A 20,206-nucleotide genomic window follows, 5' to 3' on the forward strand; every position below is an offset into this window, starting at 1 on the left:
CGGTGGCGATCGACGGCGTTTAAGAGTCAATTACGGGACGATTTTTATCAGTGGGTCAGAAGCTCGAGGACACCGGGATGCTGTTGAACGACAGTGGCCGATGGATGAAACCGGATGCAAAAATAAACCGGTGGACTGCCGGCGGTGTGGTACTTAAAATCGAATTTTTCTACGTTGCCCGGAGAAAATCACTTCCCTCTTGGTAATACGGGGGTACCTGAGCGCCCTCAGGTACGGCACTAGGCCAAAAGAGCGTGGCACGCTCTTACAGCGCGAAATTACATTGGGGGGCTAATTGCACGGCGGCGGTAGCGCAAACACGTGTCATCAGTTGACCACCACCACCACCACCACCACCGGCATCACCACCATCGCCACCGCCACCACCACCATCGGCATCGGTATGGCCATCACCATGCAATGCCCATGGTAGGTAGCCTGCGCGCGGTCGCTTGTGTACGGTGAATTACGTAATTGAGGTAAATGGCGGCTATCCAGAGTGCGGGGAACTGTGCTAAATAAAATGCCATTCAATTAGGCGACGAGAGGACCCGCGTCGACGTCGCTGCTCGCCGTTCACTGCGACCAACCACCGCAGAACTTTCCTAAAGCCGATAGGTCCTCCCGTCCACCATGGAACTTTCTACTTTAAAAAGATCTCCCGCCTCCCACTCTCTCGCTCCCTCGAGTCCACCTCGTTCGCCTCTCTTCGTAAGAATCGACGGATAATTGGAGACCTCATCAGCACGCCTTTTACCTTGTTTTTTTTCCATGGGGGATATAGTGGGAGACAACGTTGAATGGGAATGAAGAGATTGCTGGCGGAGAACCACGGGGTTTTCGGTGGAACTCTACCGGCAACTGGCCGGCGCCGACGATTTGCTTACCTGCACGGGGGCGGCTCAAGACTCAATGGAAAATGGGTTAAACGACGGTCGGTTAATTGCGAGCCTCGTGACCGTTCGCTTAGAGTCCGGCCATCGCTCCGGGACCCGGATTATATTGTCGCTATTTGTACGGGATTTCTTCCGAAATGAACGATCTGTGAAGCATTGTGCTTCCATGAGCGAGAATCGTAAAACGATAAATATTTACTGGGATCGTTCGGTACGACCTGTGTACATTGTTGTCGACTTCCTGTTTACTATCTTAAATACCATTAAAATGTCATCCCTTGTACTCGAAGCCATCTCATATCTAAATCCAGGACATCCTTTCTGATTTATGGTATTTCCATTTCATACGATTTCTTGCATTTTGTAGATACGAAATTGTGACTCGGTAAGAAAATAACTAAATATACTGAATATACTAAAAAAAATAACTCAATCTTGTGTCTTGTGTGTGAGTCTCGTGTCGCACAACAGTCGCGCGTTTAACAGTTTTTTTCAATTATATGGATAAATACGAGAATGTATGAATTATTTTGGAACGTGATTCAACCATTTTTACAGGTCGCCATTCGAATATAAATGGTTAATTATGCTTGAAGGTAAAGCAAAGGTACAGCAATTGGACATTCCGCAGTAACCGACATCACTACCCTAAATCTATGACCTAGAATAGGGTGAACAGAAGTACGTAGAAGGTGTAAAGGGTTGAAAAGGGACGCTAAGTAAACAACCCTCCGTGGCGGGCGCGGCGGTTAAGGGCGTTAAATGAAATTAGCACGGCGTTTAGTTTTCGTTAGCCGGGACCCGCTCGGCCGATCCTTCGGGTTATCAATTATTCTGGAATGACTTTCATTTATCAAGATATTGCAGCATTTTATTACGAAATACATCTGAGTAAATAGACGTGTCCAATAATTATCTGCTGGAGCGTTTTCAGAGGCAATAAATATCCGTCTGTGAAATAAAATATCGGGAAAACGACGTCTTGGCGGATCAGTTTATGACAGAGACAGAGTTTTGGTTTTAGAGATTGAAGCCGGTACTCGGAACACGCGTTCCAAGAATTATTCATTCGAGCTGAGTCGTTAGGGTCATCTTTCTGTGTAGTAATGATAGATTCCAGCTGCTTGGTGACAGATTATTGTCTTCGAGCGCAACGGAGCATCGAAGAATCGCAGGGAAATATGAACCGGTCGCTTCTTCGGAACGATTTCCCATCGGTCCTGCGTTTTTACAGCACAATTTTACATTCCTAGCATCGAAAGGGGAAAAGTTTGCCGGCAGTTCCCCGATGGAAAGTAGAATATAAACAGGAGCGGCGTGGAAACTCGCGGACGAATTGCCCCGGCGAAGTAGCAATTCTGCGCCACGGTTCTCGTTTCCCGGCCGAATGAAGCCGACGTAAAAATATTTCTAAATTACACCGCGAAGTAACACTTTTATAGCCCCGGTGTAATTGCGTTCGCATCTCGAGCGTCAGGGACTTTCTCTCGCCTCTAGATTTCGTAGTTTCCCTAGCCTTCTCTATTCCGACTTTGCTTAAAAATATTTGTCTGTTCACAAACTTCCCTTTTGGCGCAACGAAGTCGAGTAAAATATTGTACTTTTCAATCGTCAGATTACTTCGAAACAGTTGAAGGATTATGTCTGTGATACAAAGGCAACATTATTTTTTAAAATAAAACCAGAGTTTTCAAACGAATTTCTATCGCGCCAAAAGTTGTATCTTTGCAGATCTCTCGGAAGCGCGAAGAATTTTTTCCGACGATAAAACTAAGTGATCTTGAAGAATAAAGTCTCCCCGTTCGATCCAGCCTAAAAGCATCATCCTACGATTTCCCGTTGCCATTTTATGGCCCATTGAATCAAAGGTATGCTGTCAGCATTTATTGCACAAGTTTCTTCACTAGTCTCGATTTCCCATAATTAACAAATGTATTTACGATGGCAGGACTCAATTCAATTTTCGTTCGAGTAAAAAAGGTCAAGTCCACATTTCATCGAATATTATTCAGGATAACGAACAAATTTAATTATCTATTATTCGCGATAAATGTTAAGTAAGTTATTCGTCATTCACGAATAAGAAATAAATTTCATTTATTCGTTATTTTCTATTCCTTAGTTAAGAACTCCGAGTGAAACAATAATGTATATATTTTTAAGGATATAGATAAATATAATACACAAAAGTGATTTCAAACATTTTTTGGTCATACTTTAGTAAAAATGTCAAGCATCCAACGCAATCTTGGTTCCAAATTTCTGTTTCGTGCACCGCGTAACAAAAGCACCGAACAAGTTACCGAATCGTGGGACTGTACCTCGATTTCCCCGGACTGTGGACTGATCGCGCCCACTCGAAGTTGGCCAACCAGCTTGGCAGCTAGGTATAAACATTGACTTTTCCTTAGAAACGTTTTCCGCTGGTTCCATTTACATTACTAATGGCACGTCTCGGTACCGTACACGCGGAATTGCGGGGAAACGAGCGACTTTAGGGGATAGGCTGATCTTAGAGAGCTCCTCGACGCCCGGAGCAGTGACAAGCTCCGATCATAATTTTCGTTCTTTACTGCCCGGCAGTAAAAGCCGGGGCCAGTATGGGTGGGCGTTGCCAGCAAACAATGTGTTTGACCGTGTTCCGCGCACAGTATTACCCGGGCGTCCGAAATCGTTTCCTATATTTAGGGCCGTGACCCACCCACCCCCCGAGACACACGTTGAAACACTAAAAATTAAAGAATCGTTCCATTAATCTAATATATTACGGTATCAAGCGTAACACCATCGAATTAGAATAAGTAATTTGTTCGGAAACTCCTGTGTGTGAGTGATGGAACACGGAACGACTTAATGGCGTAGATTGCTTCGATCCTGGGAAGTGTTTTAACAGAGACGTGTTGCTCAAGGAGTTTAGACATTGGTTAGTCAATAAATCCTAGAAATCAAAGAAACGATAAATTAACTTAATATATTATATTATAATATGAAGTTCAACACCTGGCCCATTCAATTTAAGCGAATAATTCGTACAAAATACAACGGAGCAATAATTTTATCAGTAAGAATAGTGCGAGATTTATTACTAGATTGCGGATTTTATGCATCTATGACAAACTTGACTGATTAAAGTTTAAAATAGTAGCAAGATTACAAAATCTCAAGGATGTCAATACATTATTTTCAATCCATAAAAATTGTTACAGATAGAAACAACATTCTTATTGGTTTCTATTTCTGTCAATCAATGCAGACAATTTTTATTTTGCACAAAAATTAAAATTAAATTCAAATAGAACTAAAATAAAACTTAAATAAAAATGTAAACATTGCTCGGTGAATAAATGCAATCTATAATTAAGTGTAATGTTATATTACCATGTGGCTAAAATATCTGCACATTAGTTGCTCAACCATCTTAAAAACAAACAATAACATTGCTCAGTATTTCACCATTTAAAACATAATTTTTTACGCGTAACCAATCACCGTTATCTTTGTTCTTTTAAAATGTTATTTATAGCAAGCATTTCGTAAGAGGCAAGCACAGTAGTAGACGCAATCGCAATTCCGTCTCTCACCTTCACGAAATTCGTGAACAGGTTTCCTGTATCTGCCGAAGATGGCTGGACGATTAACTCGAACAAAAGGTATCGGGTCAGAGGATTTTTACACGGAGCAGCAGGTGGAGCCTGGTTTGACACACAATAACCGATAAATGAAGGATCCCGATCGGACCAACGACCGCCAGCCGAGCGGAGACTAATGGTATTCTCGGCAAACCTGATCGGTAACAAATAACGTGTCTGTTTGCATTCGTGTTCCTCCTATTTTTTCCGCGGCGCTACCTGATGCATGCAGGCGTGCGGACACCATGCGGGTATGAAATTATAGATCAGGTGCACCAGATCGCAGGAACATCCGGCCTCATTAGAATTTCAGTTCCAGTTTAATTCAACAGCGCGTAGGCAGCTTTGCGCCGGATCTCGGGGCGAGAAAAACAAAAGGAGCCGGTTGAAGTGGTAGAGCACGCGAGAGAACCAGTATGATAAAGAATGGTTATCAGCCAGATTTCCTGCGGAGGGGACACTATACAATCTGTGGGAATCATCGTAATCGTAACGACACCGATATAGTTGTTTATAGCATGAATTTCTCTTAGGCAAGAGAATCAATATCAAGAGAATGCAGAATTCATTGACATTTTATCCATCGACAAAATTTCAGTATTCTTGGTATTTTTGAATATTGCTCGAACATGTTTAAATGTTTACGATGTTATTGAAATATATATTATTGTATTCGGGAGAGTATATTGAATCGTTCTACGTAAGAATCGTTGCGGTAACTTCAACGGTTGCAGCAAAACAAATTCCTGGAGTTGAGGAGACTTTATCATACATTTGTGGAGAATTTATTCAATGAATTTGTTTCATTGGACACATGTGTATCATGATTACACTGCGGATCTTTATGCAAAACAGAAATTGTGAAAAAGTGAATTGTAAGAAACATAGTTGAAAATGTCTTTTCTCTTTTAATAGTTATAATAAATGGGAAATAACACATAACAATATCCATAAATTCCTCTAATGTTTATTTACAGTATTTCATGCTGTAACTGCATAAAATCCGTGAAATAATCACGATAAAAATCGTAGTAAATCCGAATAATTGTTATTTTGATGAAAGAATACAAATAAGATGTTCTTACGCCAACCTAGTGCTAAGCATTCAAAAACGGGTTGTGATGATCAAAGCTGCAGAAAAAAAGTGCTACCAGCGACCATATTACAGATCGTTTGGTAGGCATCGATATTTTTACCGAATCGAAATAGAATTCAAAGAATACATCATCACCTCAAAATGACCCTGATGTTACTCTTCCGTGTTCCCCCTGCTCGCCTGTCACGAACGCTGTCCGGAAATAGCTGTTGTGTTCCCGGCCATTCAAGGTCAGCGAATCGCGAGGTGATCATACATAGATAAACCTGGTAGAAGATGCGCCGTGTAAAGACGCGTCTGTTTCCCCGGGATCCGACGATGCATCCTTAGTTTCGCTAATTTAATGTTTATACCGGAGTCACGAGAGACGCGGTTTAGGGTTGTTTATATTTGCCGGTACATATTCCGCGACGCTGCAACAGTTTCCCATGCTTGACCTAAATCATTCAAGCGAAATTGATTACCAATGGAGCCGATAGGCTGCAAGGGTGAATATCGTATCGAAAAAGAAAAAGGAAAGTGCAGTCGTTGCGCGGTAGTCCGGGGCGCTTTTCGTGGCTTAAATTATTTCAGTTCCGTTTCGAAACTTAAGATTATAGTATCGTAGAACATTATGAAGTCAAAAATATATATTAATGTTTATTAACCCTTTGCGGTCGAAGCTATTCGAATTCGAAATCCAAAACATGATTTCTGATCTACAGTAGTTCTATTTTATATAATTTATTGCGACTTATGCACATGAAATTGAGCCTGTTGACAAGTACAATGCAATTTTAATAGTTTCTTTTCAAGTAGAAACGAGTCCGATGCTCTTAGAATGATTTTGAAAAATGGTACACCAATTTTTAGTGGCGCCTCAGAGTCGCCATTCGAGTGCAAAGGGTTAAAACATCGAGGTCACTACCAGTTTTTCTAAAAAAAAATTTCTTTTAGAAGTTTTCGTATGCTAATACGTAGATAAGCGAATACTGGCCAACTTTCGTTGAAAACACTTCTTTGCCAGATCATCGAAAATGTCTGAAAAAAGTGGCTTATTTTAAAATCGGATACGAGCCCGAAGGAGAAAATAACTTCTAGAAATCCGCGTATAATTAAAAACCGCAAGACTGCACTTAAAGTCTAAGCATTCGTGTAAAGAAAGCTTACACTAAACATTTTTAAATATTCTTTTATAAGCCTCGTTGAAGCTTAAACCGTTGAAAACCTAACATTTCTCTTACATGGGCTAAAAACTGCTTTCGACGCGCGTATACAATTGAAATACATGTGCTTGCATGCATCAGAGTATAGCAAGAACTTGCATGTTAATATTTTGTAACCAGCAATTCATTTTAATCTTAATTTCATACTTTTGCCTTTTTATAACGCTGTAACTAATCACTGAGTTAACGTAAACCGTACCTATTACGGTACACCGTTCAATTGTGACCCCTTTTTGATAAAACAGCAGCATAAATAGTACAATAAAAATCAGTTACAGCATATGTGATAATGGACGTAAAAATTCGATCCATATTTTTAACGAGAACATACCGTTTCATATGGTGTACTTCAATCACGCTGTTCCATATTAGGTACACGCTCGTACTTCACTGTCTCATTCGCATTATATATATATTGTATTCGTATTAAACAAACTCTTCAAAGTTCATTACATTATCTAGAGACACGAATCTATAAAAAATTAGCATAAATATTCAACGACACTTTTAAATATAAATAAAATAAAATAAAATAAAATATATAAAATCGATGAGATAACCTTATACCACCTGAGAAGCTATATAATAGCTGAAGATCATAATAGATACTTTTATCTTAATGGATGTTTCCTGATCCCGTTCGCCGGTCGATGGATTTCAGAATCGATAGCGGCGGCGACGCACGATTTCCACGGATCGGTTTGGGATCGTGGAAAAGGAGCAACATCCGCCGGCACCGGTAACCTCTCATTGAAGGGAACGCCACACCCTTCGCGGTGGAGACCCTTCGCCCGTCCTCCCTCCCTTCTGCTCCACGGGATCGTCACTTTTGACGTAGCCGATGAAACGCGGCATCCTTTTGTTTCAGCCGTTCCATTCACCGTACGGGCGACCACCTTAAGAGCGAGTCTCTTTTCCTTTTCCACGTATTCGGCCGGTGAAAGAGCGAGAGAACGAACGAACGCGATGGTGGGGGAGAGCGAGAAAGGGCGAGAGGCACCGGAATGGAAGGGTAGGAGACAGAGTAGGAAACGGTTCTGTATAATTACAGAGGCGATCTTACGGGAGACCCGGCGTAGATGAGTGACAGTGGGGACCACCTTTCTCAATCTAATGGGTCTTCCGCAAAGGCGGTGGCGATCCGAAATTAGCCTGGAAAAATTGCTTTTCTACGAAAACGTGGGGTGGCTGGAGGTGAGAGGTCGATTACGATCGACTGAAATTTTTAACCCTGGTGCAAGGTCGCTCCAATCGGATGTTGACCTTTGTACTCCATTTTGATACGATTCTTTCTTACGCACAGTGAATGTGAGGAATCGTAACTTATTTCCTCCAATTATCGTCGATCATGCGAGATTTATGTGCAGGATAATATTTTACTCATTTATTGAAAACATCATTGTGTCGTTAACACGAGTTTCTATGCTAATTTCACTGAAGCAACTTCACTCTGACAAAAACTCATTCGTCGTTCGATCATCTCGATATATGGACTCGCGCTTCTCTCGCGTAATTCGATTATTCAATTTCACCGATTATATTACAGTAATAATTAAAATAAAACTATACTCGTCGTGCTTGTTTTTATCGAACTCTATTCCCTCAATTTTCAGGCACCGTGGCTCCAGCAAGTTTAAAAGTCAATTGCTTCGTAGTTTTCGAAAGCATTCCAGTGGACCTTCGTTCACCTATGCGAACTCCATTTAAATGAACCAAATCAATGCTTGTTTAATTAAACTCTATCCTGACCTCGATTCTTCTCTGCTCATTCCATCAATGACTATGTCTGCGCAGAGTACGAACTCACACGCGTCGCTCCAGTATGATTGGGTAATTTTTACGATCCCCCATAAAATACAGATCGTCTAAGGACACTCCGGATAAATCGCGAGCATGTATCGCAGTGCATAAAGAATAAAAAGCTGAAAAAGGAAGCAATAATTTCACAGCACGATGGCCTGATCGTTACTATCATTGTTGGCAGCCCGGTGAAAAACCACGACTTCAGCGTCGTCCTTGATGGATTAATATGCATTAATATGTATTAAATGTGAAACTAAAGATAGAATATTATTCTTATTACTACTAACCCCTATTAAACGAACGAAAAATTGTAGTCAGCGAATGGAAGCCAGATGGACTCCTGTTACATGAACCACCCGATTACACGAACCAACTTGTCTCCCAGTTTGTCTTGTCCGATGTTCGTATACATAAATGTATGGCGAGTTCGGAGGCGGATTTTCCGATTTCCCGAGGCGATGGCCGAAGCCCGCAGGAATCGGGAACCCCGTCGATGGGACCACTGGGTAAAATCCGCCTCGGCTAACCCTACATCGAGAGAGACCGTCAGCTGGCCGCGTTCTTGCGTGACGCGCCGCCGCTCTGAGTCGGCTCCCTACGTCGCGAGGAAGACCCGCCTCGTATCTCTCTGTCCTTCATTACTATTCCATGTGTCGTAGCGGAGGAGGGTACTACTCTCTTCCCCGGGTCGACTCGGGCCGTGTATAGGCAACAACGGCAACAATCAGGTCGTGTGCGTGCTTAAGCCGTGCGTGCACGCGTTCGCGCACGACCGAGCCTCTAGCTCTCTCTTTCTCTCTCTCTCTCTCTCTCTCTCTCTCTCTTTCTCTCCTTCTCTTTTGCTTCTCCTCCACCGGTCTGCGGCCGTGCCGTTCCCTTTTTTCCAGCAGGAGAACCGCACGCCGAAGCCAAAGTCGAAGCCGAAGCCGAAGTCGAAGTTGAAGCCGGAGCCGAAGTCGAAGCCGAAGCGGAGTCCGGAGAGGAGCCGGGTCGCGTTCTCGCATGTGCGTGTTCACGAAGAGAAGCAGCTCGCGCAGCTCGCTAGCCACGCTAGCCACGCTAGCCCGCAGCGCTCGATGTCAACTCGTTGCCATGCATCTGCCCGAACCGGCCTTCGGCCGTCACGCCATCAACGAACGCTTCTCGAGAAGAAACCTCGCGCGATTTCTCGCCGTTCTTCGGCCTGGTTCCGTGTACCCGTTCCCTCCGTCCGAGATGTACAATGGATACTCGAGGAGGCACCACCGGCACCTGTTATACTAGCGATCCAATCGATATTACATATCGTCTGTGCCACGCACTCGATGAATTCTGGTAGCAATTGACTTCATGCCGATGTGTACACGGTTGGTCACCGCATATTACCACTTCGATTTACACGGCTACTCGTAACGGAAAATGCTTCGGAGCAGATTTCAGTGGTACGCAGTGAGGTATATTATGCTGTTATTAATTTTTTATTTCAAAAACACCCTGTGTGTGACAAGTTTAACGTGCACGTTTTCATTTATGTAGAGGCTTTCAACGAGAAGAAAAATTCAAATTACTTTGACCGATGGTAATGAGAAACCTTCTTATTCAAATAAAAATAATTGAACGTTTTTTTTGTCGTTTAAAACTATTGAATCTTTATTGTAACCGTTTTTGTATACTTATTGCAATTTTAAAGATATAGATAAATAGCTGAACTCCTGTCGATATAAGTAAGGATTGTTTCCACCCTGAAGAAACGAACACTGTTGATAATGAAAACAGAAGGAGACATCTTTGAAGGTCCCCAACGAACTTGTACTGTTTAAAAAATAATTGGAATTTTCGGGTCGCCGAGCTTCCCCTGTTAATGTAGCACAATATACAAACGAAAATTCGTCTAGGCTTCTGGCATATAAAATACCAATAAATAGTGAACAATCTTCACTATTTATCTATTAATCTTTTACATAGCACGTTGAGATCTCAGCTTCTGGATTACACGAACGTTTTCGAATTTACGGAGTCTTGTGACATCGGCAGAGAAGATGTCGTCGAGAATAATGCGACGCTTCCAGTGTTAAGAACCGATCGCGAAGCGTGTAAAGAAGCGCGAAGATCCCTCGCGAGGAATTCGATGGTCGGGGGTGAATCCATTGGACCCTAACCAGAATCTCTGTTTCCCCCTGCACCATAATTGGCCCCTGCGAGGTCTAGTCTGACGCCAGAAGGGATTTCTAGGAGTCGATGGGCGAGTCCAATTTTGTCGGCGTTTATATACCGCCGAGGCACCCGGGGGGCCCGGCACTTAGGAGTGATCTAATGAAAGTCGAGTCTGATCTCGTCGATCCAGCAACGACTGTATTACCATGAATTGATTTAGAAAACACGGCTGCGATAGAGCATCCTTCCAACAGCTAAATTTATCGGATCAAGAAGCAACGAGGGTGGTAAACCAGATCGGTCGGCGCGCTAATCTCGACTTGTTGAAACTTTAACACCAGAACTGCAGTAAATTCTCCCGAATTTTCCTTTAGCTTGTAAACAAAAGTGGACAATTTGGGAAAAGGAGATTCGATCAACCGAGCCTCGCGGTTCATTTTTATAGTTGCCCATTTTTTTTTGTCAACAATTATAAAATCTTCCTAAATCCTTACTAAATCCTCTTTCTAAATTGTCTATATATTTGTTTACAAGCTGAAGGAAAATTCGGGAGAATTTACTGTACCAAGAGGGGTCGAAGAGAGGTCTTCTTTGTTATTTCTTATAATCAATACTCAATCTTCAGTGAATTTTATTTCAAAAAATTTTGTGTACGACTTTTTCTAGAATGTATATATAACTAATTATGTAAAGCAGTTACCCGAATTCTTGTGTTTTTGTTGCAAAATTGTATGTAGTGTGCCTACATATACCGAGATGAGTCTCGGCTCTTTTTATAAACCAGATATGTTTGACACCAGACTTGCCAGACTACGCAGCGAGACGCAACTTTCATCGGTGCAAAAAGCAACAAGGGTGATAAATCGGGAACGAACGGACCCGCGAGACATTGAATCAGTTCGAGGAGACATAAATCGTATCGAATGATAGTTTCGACGGGAGAACAAAGGGGAATCGGTTAGGAGGGACAGGCAGAGAACCGGTGCGAGGGTAGCCAAAATAATTAGCGGTAAGCATGAAGAAGATCGGCCGGAAGGTCGTGGCAAGGAAGCGGCCTGGGGAGTCCTGTGATCTTAGGGAAGTCACGGGTCAGCCTATGTGTGCTTTGGCTGGTTTTTGCTGGCGAATATTACCACGAGCAATTAGCCGAGCCTCATCAGTTACTGTCCAATCAATCAACCCGCTGGACGGAAGAGACCGAAACGCGCGACACGGATAAACAGTCATCTTCGCAGCGAAGCCTTGACCGCTTACATCTAAATATCCATTGAAACGCTCGTTTTATTTTGCAATGCGAAAAATAGCATTTGAAACTACGCGTCGTGCAGCAAACGGTAACTTGAAAAATCGATAATATGTTGTTAGTCGTTCAGAGGAGATGATCGAGCACTTCTTCGCGCTTAATAATTTCCCTAATGGATTAAGATAATTTCTCTTCTTCGTATGTCTTCATTTACATTCGTTCCCAGATTTCGATGAGAGGAGAATTCGATTTTGTTACGGTTTGGAAGAAATTAATAACATTCATATGAGTAGGCTAGAATCATTGTGGCGTTGGTCACGTTTTCCTCATCGTGAGACATAAGCAATATTATCGTTTATTGCCATGTGTATTATTTACTGACCAAATTTATTGTTGCAATAATTTAGAGTCGAGTTAATTTATTATAACTCTGTAGTTTACTTCAGTTAATTCCGCTGTGATTCTAACTCACTCATATTTCGTAGATTACGCATGAAATCTTCATCGCAAGTCAAGACACCTGGCCACAGTGCAAGGGATTAACTGTAATATAAAATAATTTATTATGTAATAAGACACGCAATGTCAAAGTTCATTGATAGTCAGCGCTACGTGTGAACTGATAAGTTATTCAAGAATGATTTGCACTTTTCTCCGAGAATTCTCTTTCAAGCTAATATCGTACACGACGGCGTAAAATTATGGATCGATCAAACTGTTCCAAGAAATTTCTATTGTTCCATCAATCCTTTTATCTTCCGATGTTTGCAAAAAGTGCAGACATCACGTTGCAACGATATTATTATAATGCATATTGCGCGATGAACGCTTTCGTGGACCTGCCGGACGATATTGAAGCGGAGAAGCACCCAGCATCCATCTTCCTCAACTCCTGCGCGTTGACCCTTTCCACGGGAGTTTAAGCGAAAGCCAGGCAATCTGGCGGGTGCTTGGATCCCGCAGGTTCATTAGTCAAGAGACTAAACACCGTTGCCCCATGCTGTTAAGTAAGCTGTAAAGCCTGGTCTATCGGAGCTGGCCGAGAGGACAGCAGCGGCGCGAGGCCGAACTCGATTGATCGTCGCGCGATGATCGTGCGAAAATCGTTGTCACGTGGCTGCTGCTAGATTCCTGCCGGCAGGTGGTGCACCCGTAATGGGCCACTTAAAAGTCGATTAATTACGACAAGCAACTGGAAACGATCCTATCGACACCTATTAGCCCTGCCTCGATTACTTTAGGCTTGCCTAACTATTGACATTTAGGGAAAAAATTGTTATATTTACATAACTGGAGAAGGAATCTCAAGAGCAGTACAATCGTCGAGATCGACAGTCATTTTTGCACGAGGATAAAAATTAATGCTGCATCGATGAATGCAGGTTCAGTTTCGCTTAATTGGTCTGTGGTATTTGCAGAGTGAATTTGATGGAATTACGTATGCTGATCACACATATGCATGACAGAATACTTTATCGATCAATTGGTCTCGAAAAATTTATTTATAGTGTCATAGAATCCCTTAATTTGGACGAAATAATTCTTCATTGTTCAATTCATCTTTAGAAATCAATTCACAGTCTCATTTATCCGCTTCAAAACGCATCTTGAAACTTTGAATTTGAACCAAAGTTCCTCTCACCTGAAAAGTTTATGGAACAGCTTGCACGAATGTTTCATATTTAAACTGCGGATTTTATGCATTTATGTTGAAACTGCTTAATTGAAATATCAAACAACGAAGACACTAGAAGACTTTAATAATATTTTTACATTCTCCTTAATTTAATAAAAATCACTAAAAGAAGAAAGACATTTTCGTTTATTCTCCGTTTCACACAATTCATTGTGAAAGTTTTTATTTCGCATAAATATCTACAATCTATTCGTATTCAATATCCCAATTTTGGAACGTTAAAATCAATGTTCCAAAATAGAGACACTGAATATGAAACACGAGAACATGGTACATAAACGGTGTTCCATAGTAGGTACACGCTCGTACTTCGCTATTTCATTCGTATTATTTTTGATTCCTCTTAAATAAATACTTCAGAGTTCATTAGATTAACTAGAGGACATTAATCTTTCGGAAAGTAGTACAAACATTCAACGATAATACCATCAAATTGGAGTAAGATCGATGATCATATTAATAGCCTCTAAAAAGCGTCCCGTAATAGGTACTTTTACCTTACCAATTTCTGTGACACCGTTCGAGGGTAGGCGAGAGGGGCGCGGACCAAGTGTCCGAAAATTAGCCGACATGGAACCGCCGGCCTTATTGTCGGCCCGGTATCGAGCAGTTTTCGGGGTCTGTCGCTGTTTTCGGGGTGCTGGTCCGACCGGAGTCAGTTCCGCGGCACCCCGATTACAAGGGCAGCATGTGGTTGGTCAGTTTCCGGGGGACAGAGTGGACAGTGGTGATGTGTGACGTGGCCTGACACGATGTCGAACCGAGTCCCTCTGGTCAGTTGGGCACATCGTGGTCGTACATGATGTATATGGTGCGCGGGAATAGGGGCGGGGCGGAGACAGATGGGCGTGCGGAGGATCCCTTTGAGGCTGCCGCATGCGGCGCCAGTGCCTCTGCCGTGGAACTTCTTCTTTTACCTCGTGCCCCCTTCGAAAACCTACGGAACGACGCGACGCTTCCAGGCCTCGGCTGAAGGAGCTCGAGCACCTTCGAGCACCTTTTCCCTGGCGCCACGCCGGAGAGACCGTCGAATCCTTTCGCCGCGAGAATAACGCGTTCGTTCGTCACCATGATATCCGTCGTCCGCTGACCGGCCAGGTTTTATTCGAACAAAAACTGGTCGTTGAAAACGTCCTACAATGCGGGAATTAATGTATCGCGACTTCTAATGGCGAGATTTTCTATAAGCGTCCGACGTTCGCGTCTGACGCATTTATACGCGGTGTTTGTAACGGAAAATAATGACTTTGTTTTAATGTAGGCGGTTTGATGATAATAATTTGTCCGTGCACGCGGGTAAAGCAACCCTTTATTGCGGAAGAAAAATACAAAGAATGGGATTTTGTGTGGCCGGCGCACGAAGATAAGTCGAAAAAGAGATGGAAATAGTAAAAGTAAGAAGAAAAGTAGGAAATAGTGTTGTGTAATAAATAAACTACGGATTTTATGCATTTATGATAAAAATGACTAGGTGAAATTTAAAACAATAAGAACATTAAGAGAATTTAAGGACGTCTATGTATTATTTTCAACTCACTGAAATTATTTGAGAAAGAAGGAGATTTTTATCTGACTCGTGTTTGTGTTGCAATCGATGACGATAATTTTTATTTTACATAAAGATCCGCAGTTTAGTAATACATGTATAATAGATGTAATAAATGTGTATAGCACAGGAAAATATAGTGGATGAGACATATATTAAACACAGCAATAATTATTTAAATTATTCAATGTACAGATACCCCCATAAATTATTCAAAACATAATTACTTAATTATCGTAAGACTGATGAAGAGAATGAAGAAAAACGTCTACCGACATCTTATTCGAATAGAAATTATAAAAATTAGAGAGAATACAGAATAATAGAAAGAAAAAAAAGAAAATTATCTTGAAGCATCTGGATTCTGAAAGCGTCGTAATGCCGTGGTCGATTATCGTTCATTTTTAACACTTTACGGTACTTTAACCGCTGAAAATTGCAATGTCAAGTTCGAAGATTAATATTGAGGATTCAAGTCGAATTATTTATAATTGTTGGCCACTTAATTTCGTTCTACGGACAGAGGTACAGTTAATGCGATAAAACTGGTGGAGCAAGTCGAGCGGCGGCTGAAAAGATAAGCTAAAATATTAGAACGATTTTTTCCGCGGAATCCTGCATACGCATCTGAAGAATGATAATTATAGGCATCTTCGAGGGGATGAAGCCCGCTCTCGAAGATCTGATACGCCGAGGGACGCGACCGGCTCTTGTAATGCGAATGTAATTACTCAATTCATCTTGCGCCTCGCTTAATTGCGCGATCTACGTGATCTCGATTAGGCTAGTGTAATCGCAGCGTTTAATTTTATGATCCGCGTGTCTCGCTCGACGAAAAGATTGATTACGGGGCCATGTGGGAAGCGTGGTCCCCGATGATGCAGTATTCCCTAAAATCTGCGCGTTATAACATTCTTATTACTAAACTGCGGATCTCTATAAAAAGTACACATTATTTTCATCAATCGCAACAAACGTGGGAAGTATAGAAATTCTTTCTTTAATATTTTCTGCGAGTGTTAAAAACTGTTAAACAAAAATTTATCCTGATATTTACACGTACTGTAGCCTTCTTTTCTATCTAAAATCGTGTCATAGTTACAATGAAATATTAGAAAAATAAACAGCATTAAAAAGTAATTGAAACAATTTGTAAAGTTCGTTCTCAATAATTTCAATTATGTTACGAATTTTGTTCTTTCATTTTCATTCTAACTCGAAAAGGATCTTTTTCGATTTCCATTGAATATCAGCATTACTTCGTTAATCTTTACATTTACCAAATAAAAGCAGAAATACTTTAGTTCCATTTTGTGAGAACTCCTCGCGCAGAGTTGCACGAAATTGAATAATCAAGCTGGTGATGTTCTATACCGTAAATCGCAAGGCGAGAGGTCAAAGAGGTCTGCAATCGCTGACAGCAAATCCCCGATTTTCGGTAAAACATTTCTCTAAACCGTGTTGATTAGTTACGTAATTGTAGATCGTGGCAGAGGGAAGACTTCGCCGGCCCTTTCGATAAATAAAAAAGAGGCCTTGGATCGGCCGGGACAGGGTGAGGCAGAGGAGGAGGATTTATACGCCTCGAGGCGACTCGTCGGTTTACCAAGAAGTAGAGAAGCCGACTAGAGAGAGCCAAGGAATTTCCCGCGAGGCTCGCGTGTCCCGGATTTCAGGATCGGGCCCAGGTGAATCCTCGGGCGTCCTCGGCCTTCTTGAAAAAAGGGCCTCGTCCGAGGGGTTGACTATGGTCCGCCTAGGATACACGTCGGGGATCACGCGAACCCTCGGGCGACTCGGAGGTTAGCACGGAAACATCAGCCCGCAGATTCTTCTTTCTGCCAGGGTTTCGTGGTCCGGGGCTGCCTCGAAGCTGACTTATGAACGTTGATTATTGTCGTTGGTCTAGATCCCCCTCGTTTGGCTCCCTTCGCCATAGACCGGTCTGGAAAATGACCTTTTACTATATTCCGTGACGAAATCTTCGGATAATTGTATCGTCGCGAGTATTTATTTGCGTTGGTCCTGCTCCCAGTTATTTGATATTCTTATGGATATTTATTTATCAATTTGTTCATTGTACGGACAAAAACCCATTAGTTTCGAATGTAGCGCAACAAATTCGCGAGACTCGAAACCGAAACATTCTGTGGTCTCGAAACTCTCGAAATTCAGAATGCTTATACTTTTCCTTCTTTCTCGAAGTATCTGTTTTGTCAGGAACTGAAATCTTGACAAAATCTTTATAGAAAATCAAACGATTCATTCAGTATAATTTGATGGGAATTAAACGTAGTTATCATTCAATTTGTTGTCGATATAAACGGTAGTAATGGATTGGCGAAATCGTAGAAATTAACACTAGGTTTACGAACCCGTCGAAACGACGAGTCAACGATTTTTTAATTTACAATTATTCAGATTCTAAAGATACATTTATGAGTTATTTAATCAATATACGTATTACTTGAGACAACTATTACAACAACATTCGTTAAAAATCAGGATAAATATCTCATTGTTACTTTCATAAATTGATATAAAACAGTCGTTTTTAATTAAATAAAAATAAATCTCACAAGCTGTTTATTCGAATTATCATCTAACTGGATTCCGAGATTTTCGAGTCACAAAATTGCCACGAATCTTCGAGCTTCGAGTGTCCGGTTTCGAGACAATTCGCAACGCGTGTACACGGCAGAATCCTGGCGCACATCCGTCCATTCATGCAAATGAAGAGTGCAGTCGCGGCACACACCGAAAGCCAAGTATCCCTGAAGATCGCCGATCCCGCAGCAGACCGAGGTCCGTTAGGCGAACGAAACGCGCCGGGCCGGTTAAGGATATAATTTTCTCGGGGCTCAAAATCATTAACTCTAGCAAGCGTTGCGACGTCTCAGGACCCTTAACAACGCCGGTCGGGAAGAAAAAGAGTTCGGCGGTGGAGGAGGCGTGAAACGTTGGCGCCTGGCGCTGGCCGAGGAAAAGGGTTCGACAATCGGTGCCGAGCCGGGTTGCAGAGGGCCCGTGGAAACTGGACCGGCCAGCGGAGGAACATCACGCGGCGAACACTCTTTGGGTGATCGATCAGTCGAACTATGGCGCGACAAATCGCGTTTAAAAGGATTTTGAAAGGAGGAAAGTGGATTAGCCAAGGTCCCTCGCGGGACACCAGCTCGGCCATTGTTCGCCGATGAAGCGGGATGCTACCGTGAAACGTAAGAGGACTCGTGGCTCCGCAGACCGATCCTCCTCTGGTTTCCATCTCTCGATTTTGATTCATTGACCGGATGGGGTGGGGACCGGGGGCGCCCCGGGGGAGACCATAATAAGAGAGGACACCATCCCGAAGTATCACTACGCTCGAGATCTCGGAAGCAATTATAACCAGGACCCTAAATACCCGGACGGCGAGCGGTGGGGTCTTTGTCTCTGGCGTACCTGTAGCCCGGCTTGTTTCACAAACGAGGTTAGGTCGGAACTACAAAGGTCGGCCGAGGACCCACCTCGTTTCTACAAAAGGACACCGACTGACCCGCGCACCGGCGGTGGCCTCGTCTCTACGCCGTGGTCCCTTCACGGAACACGCGTTTTTTGCATCAAATATTTACACATTTTTATTGGCTGCTAAACCCATTGAAACCGTTACCGGTAACCGATCCTATCTTCGCCGGTCGGTTAACCGAGCCGTGGAACAGGAAAATCCAGGACGATCCAGGTGCCCGGCCTTCGCGCAGCCACACTTTTCCGTGTGGTCATCTTTCTTCCTTTCTTTTTTTTTTGTATTTTTTTTCGGGAATGCCACGCTCTGGTCTACCTGTGCGACCGGCGCGGACGCCTCGTTCTTTTTTCTCGAACTGCCACGCGACAATCACGCCCTGTCGCCTGTTTACAGGCTGGATTGTAAATCAGACTGGTCCTGGCGCACTCCCAGATGACAGGGGACTTGAATGGCCCCGGCAAATTGGTGACGTATTTGCTACCGAATTCTTGGGCCGGTGTTGTGCCCTCGGAACTGTCGAAATGGTGACGATTCTCTTTTTGTGGGCGTTGTCCGGGATCCTCTGGCACTGATACGCGTGTTTAGAATGCGAATCTTCATGGAAAATTGGCGGATCTGGAACGTTTCTTCCGAGACGTTTCTTTGTTTCTTTGATCGCAGTGTAGATCTTAAGGCTTTTAACGCTGGAACTACTGAGCCCTAAACGCGACTAGCGTTTAATATTGTTTTATCACAATGGCAAAAAACAGGAAAGACGAAATCATTTAACTTATGTTTTGTCACAATTTTTATTTTGCTTAAAAATCCTCTGTCTAGTCATAATATCCTTATGATTTCGATGATAATGCAGTCAAATATGCATAGCTTGTACACGAACGTACAAAGTGCAATTATTAAGTCGTACCAAAGCATTGTAGTTGTAACATTCTTCTCCGACAATGTGTGTTGTAATTTTTTTAATTTTTTGGATCACAGTTTGTACGCCTGTGCGATATTTAATGTCTCGAAAAAGAAAAGGCACGATAATATTTCTACAGGACTCAATTATATATGCAAGAATCTAAATTAATAGTGTGAAATGAAGTAGTTAAATGACGATTTTGATATCCATTCCCAAAGTATCCACGAAGTTCAGCAGTAACAATTTTATCATAGTGAACTCAATTCCTCTTAAATTTGAATGAAAGATTATTCGACTAAAAGGAATTCATTCGAATAATTCCTAGAAATCTATAATAATAATCTAATCTATAATAATACAAATTTATCCTAGAAAAAAATATTTACTCGAAACAATCCAAATAATGTCCAGCTCTGCTACGAAGAAAGGGAATCTATCAAATTGTTCCTCGATGCACCCAAAGAAAGAACGTTTACCAACAGACTGGAGAGCACGGGGGAGTAAACAAGAATGTTGTTCAAAGTATCCAGAAAGCCACTTACGAGTGTCGATAATA

General features: G+C 42.3%; 1 long non-coding RNA gene across 1 annotated transcript; it reads right to left on the reverse strand.

The window, feature by feature from the left end:
• Positions 1-1,426: 1,426 nt before the first annotated feature.
• On the reverse strand, positions 1,427-4,611 carry LOC143259354 (uncharacterized). Its single transcript, XR_013033159.1, has 3 exons — positions 4,478-4,611; positions 4,275-4,313; positions 1,427-3,834 (listed from the first exon to the last, which is right to left on the reverse strand). It is a non-coding gene; the product is annotated as an uncharacterized LOC143259354 (long non-coding RNA).
• Between the last annotated feature and the right edge of the window lie 15,595 nt (positions 4,612-20,206).

This window comes from Megalopta genalis, chromosome 4, assembly GCF_051020955.1.
Source record: "Megalopta genalis isolate 19385.01 chromosome 4, iyMegGena1_principal, whole genome shotgun sequence".
NCBI lineage: Eukaryota > Metazoa > Arthropoda > Insecta > Hymenoptera > Halictidae > Megalopta > Megalopta genalis.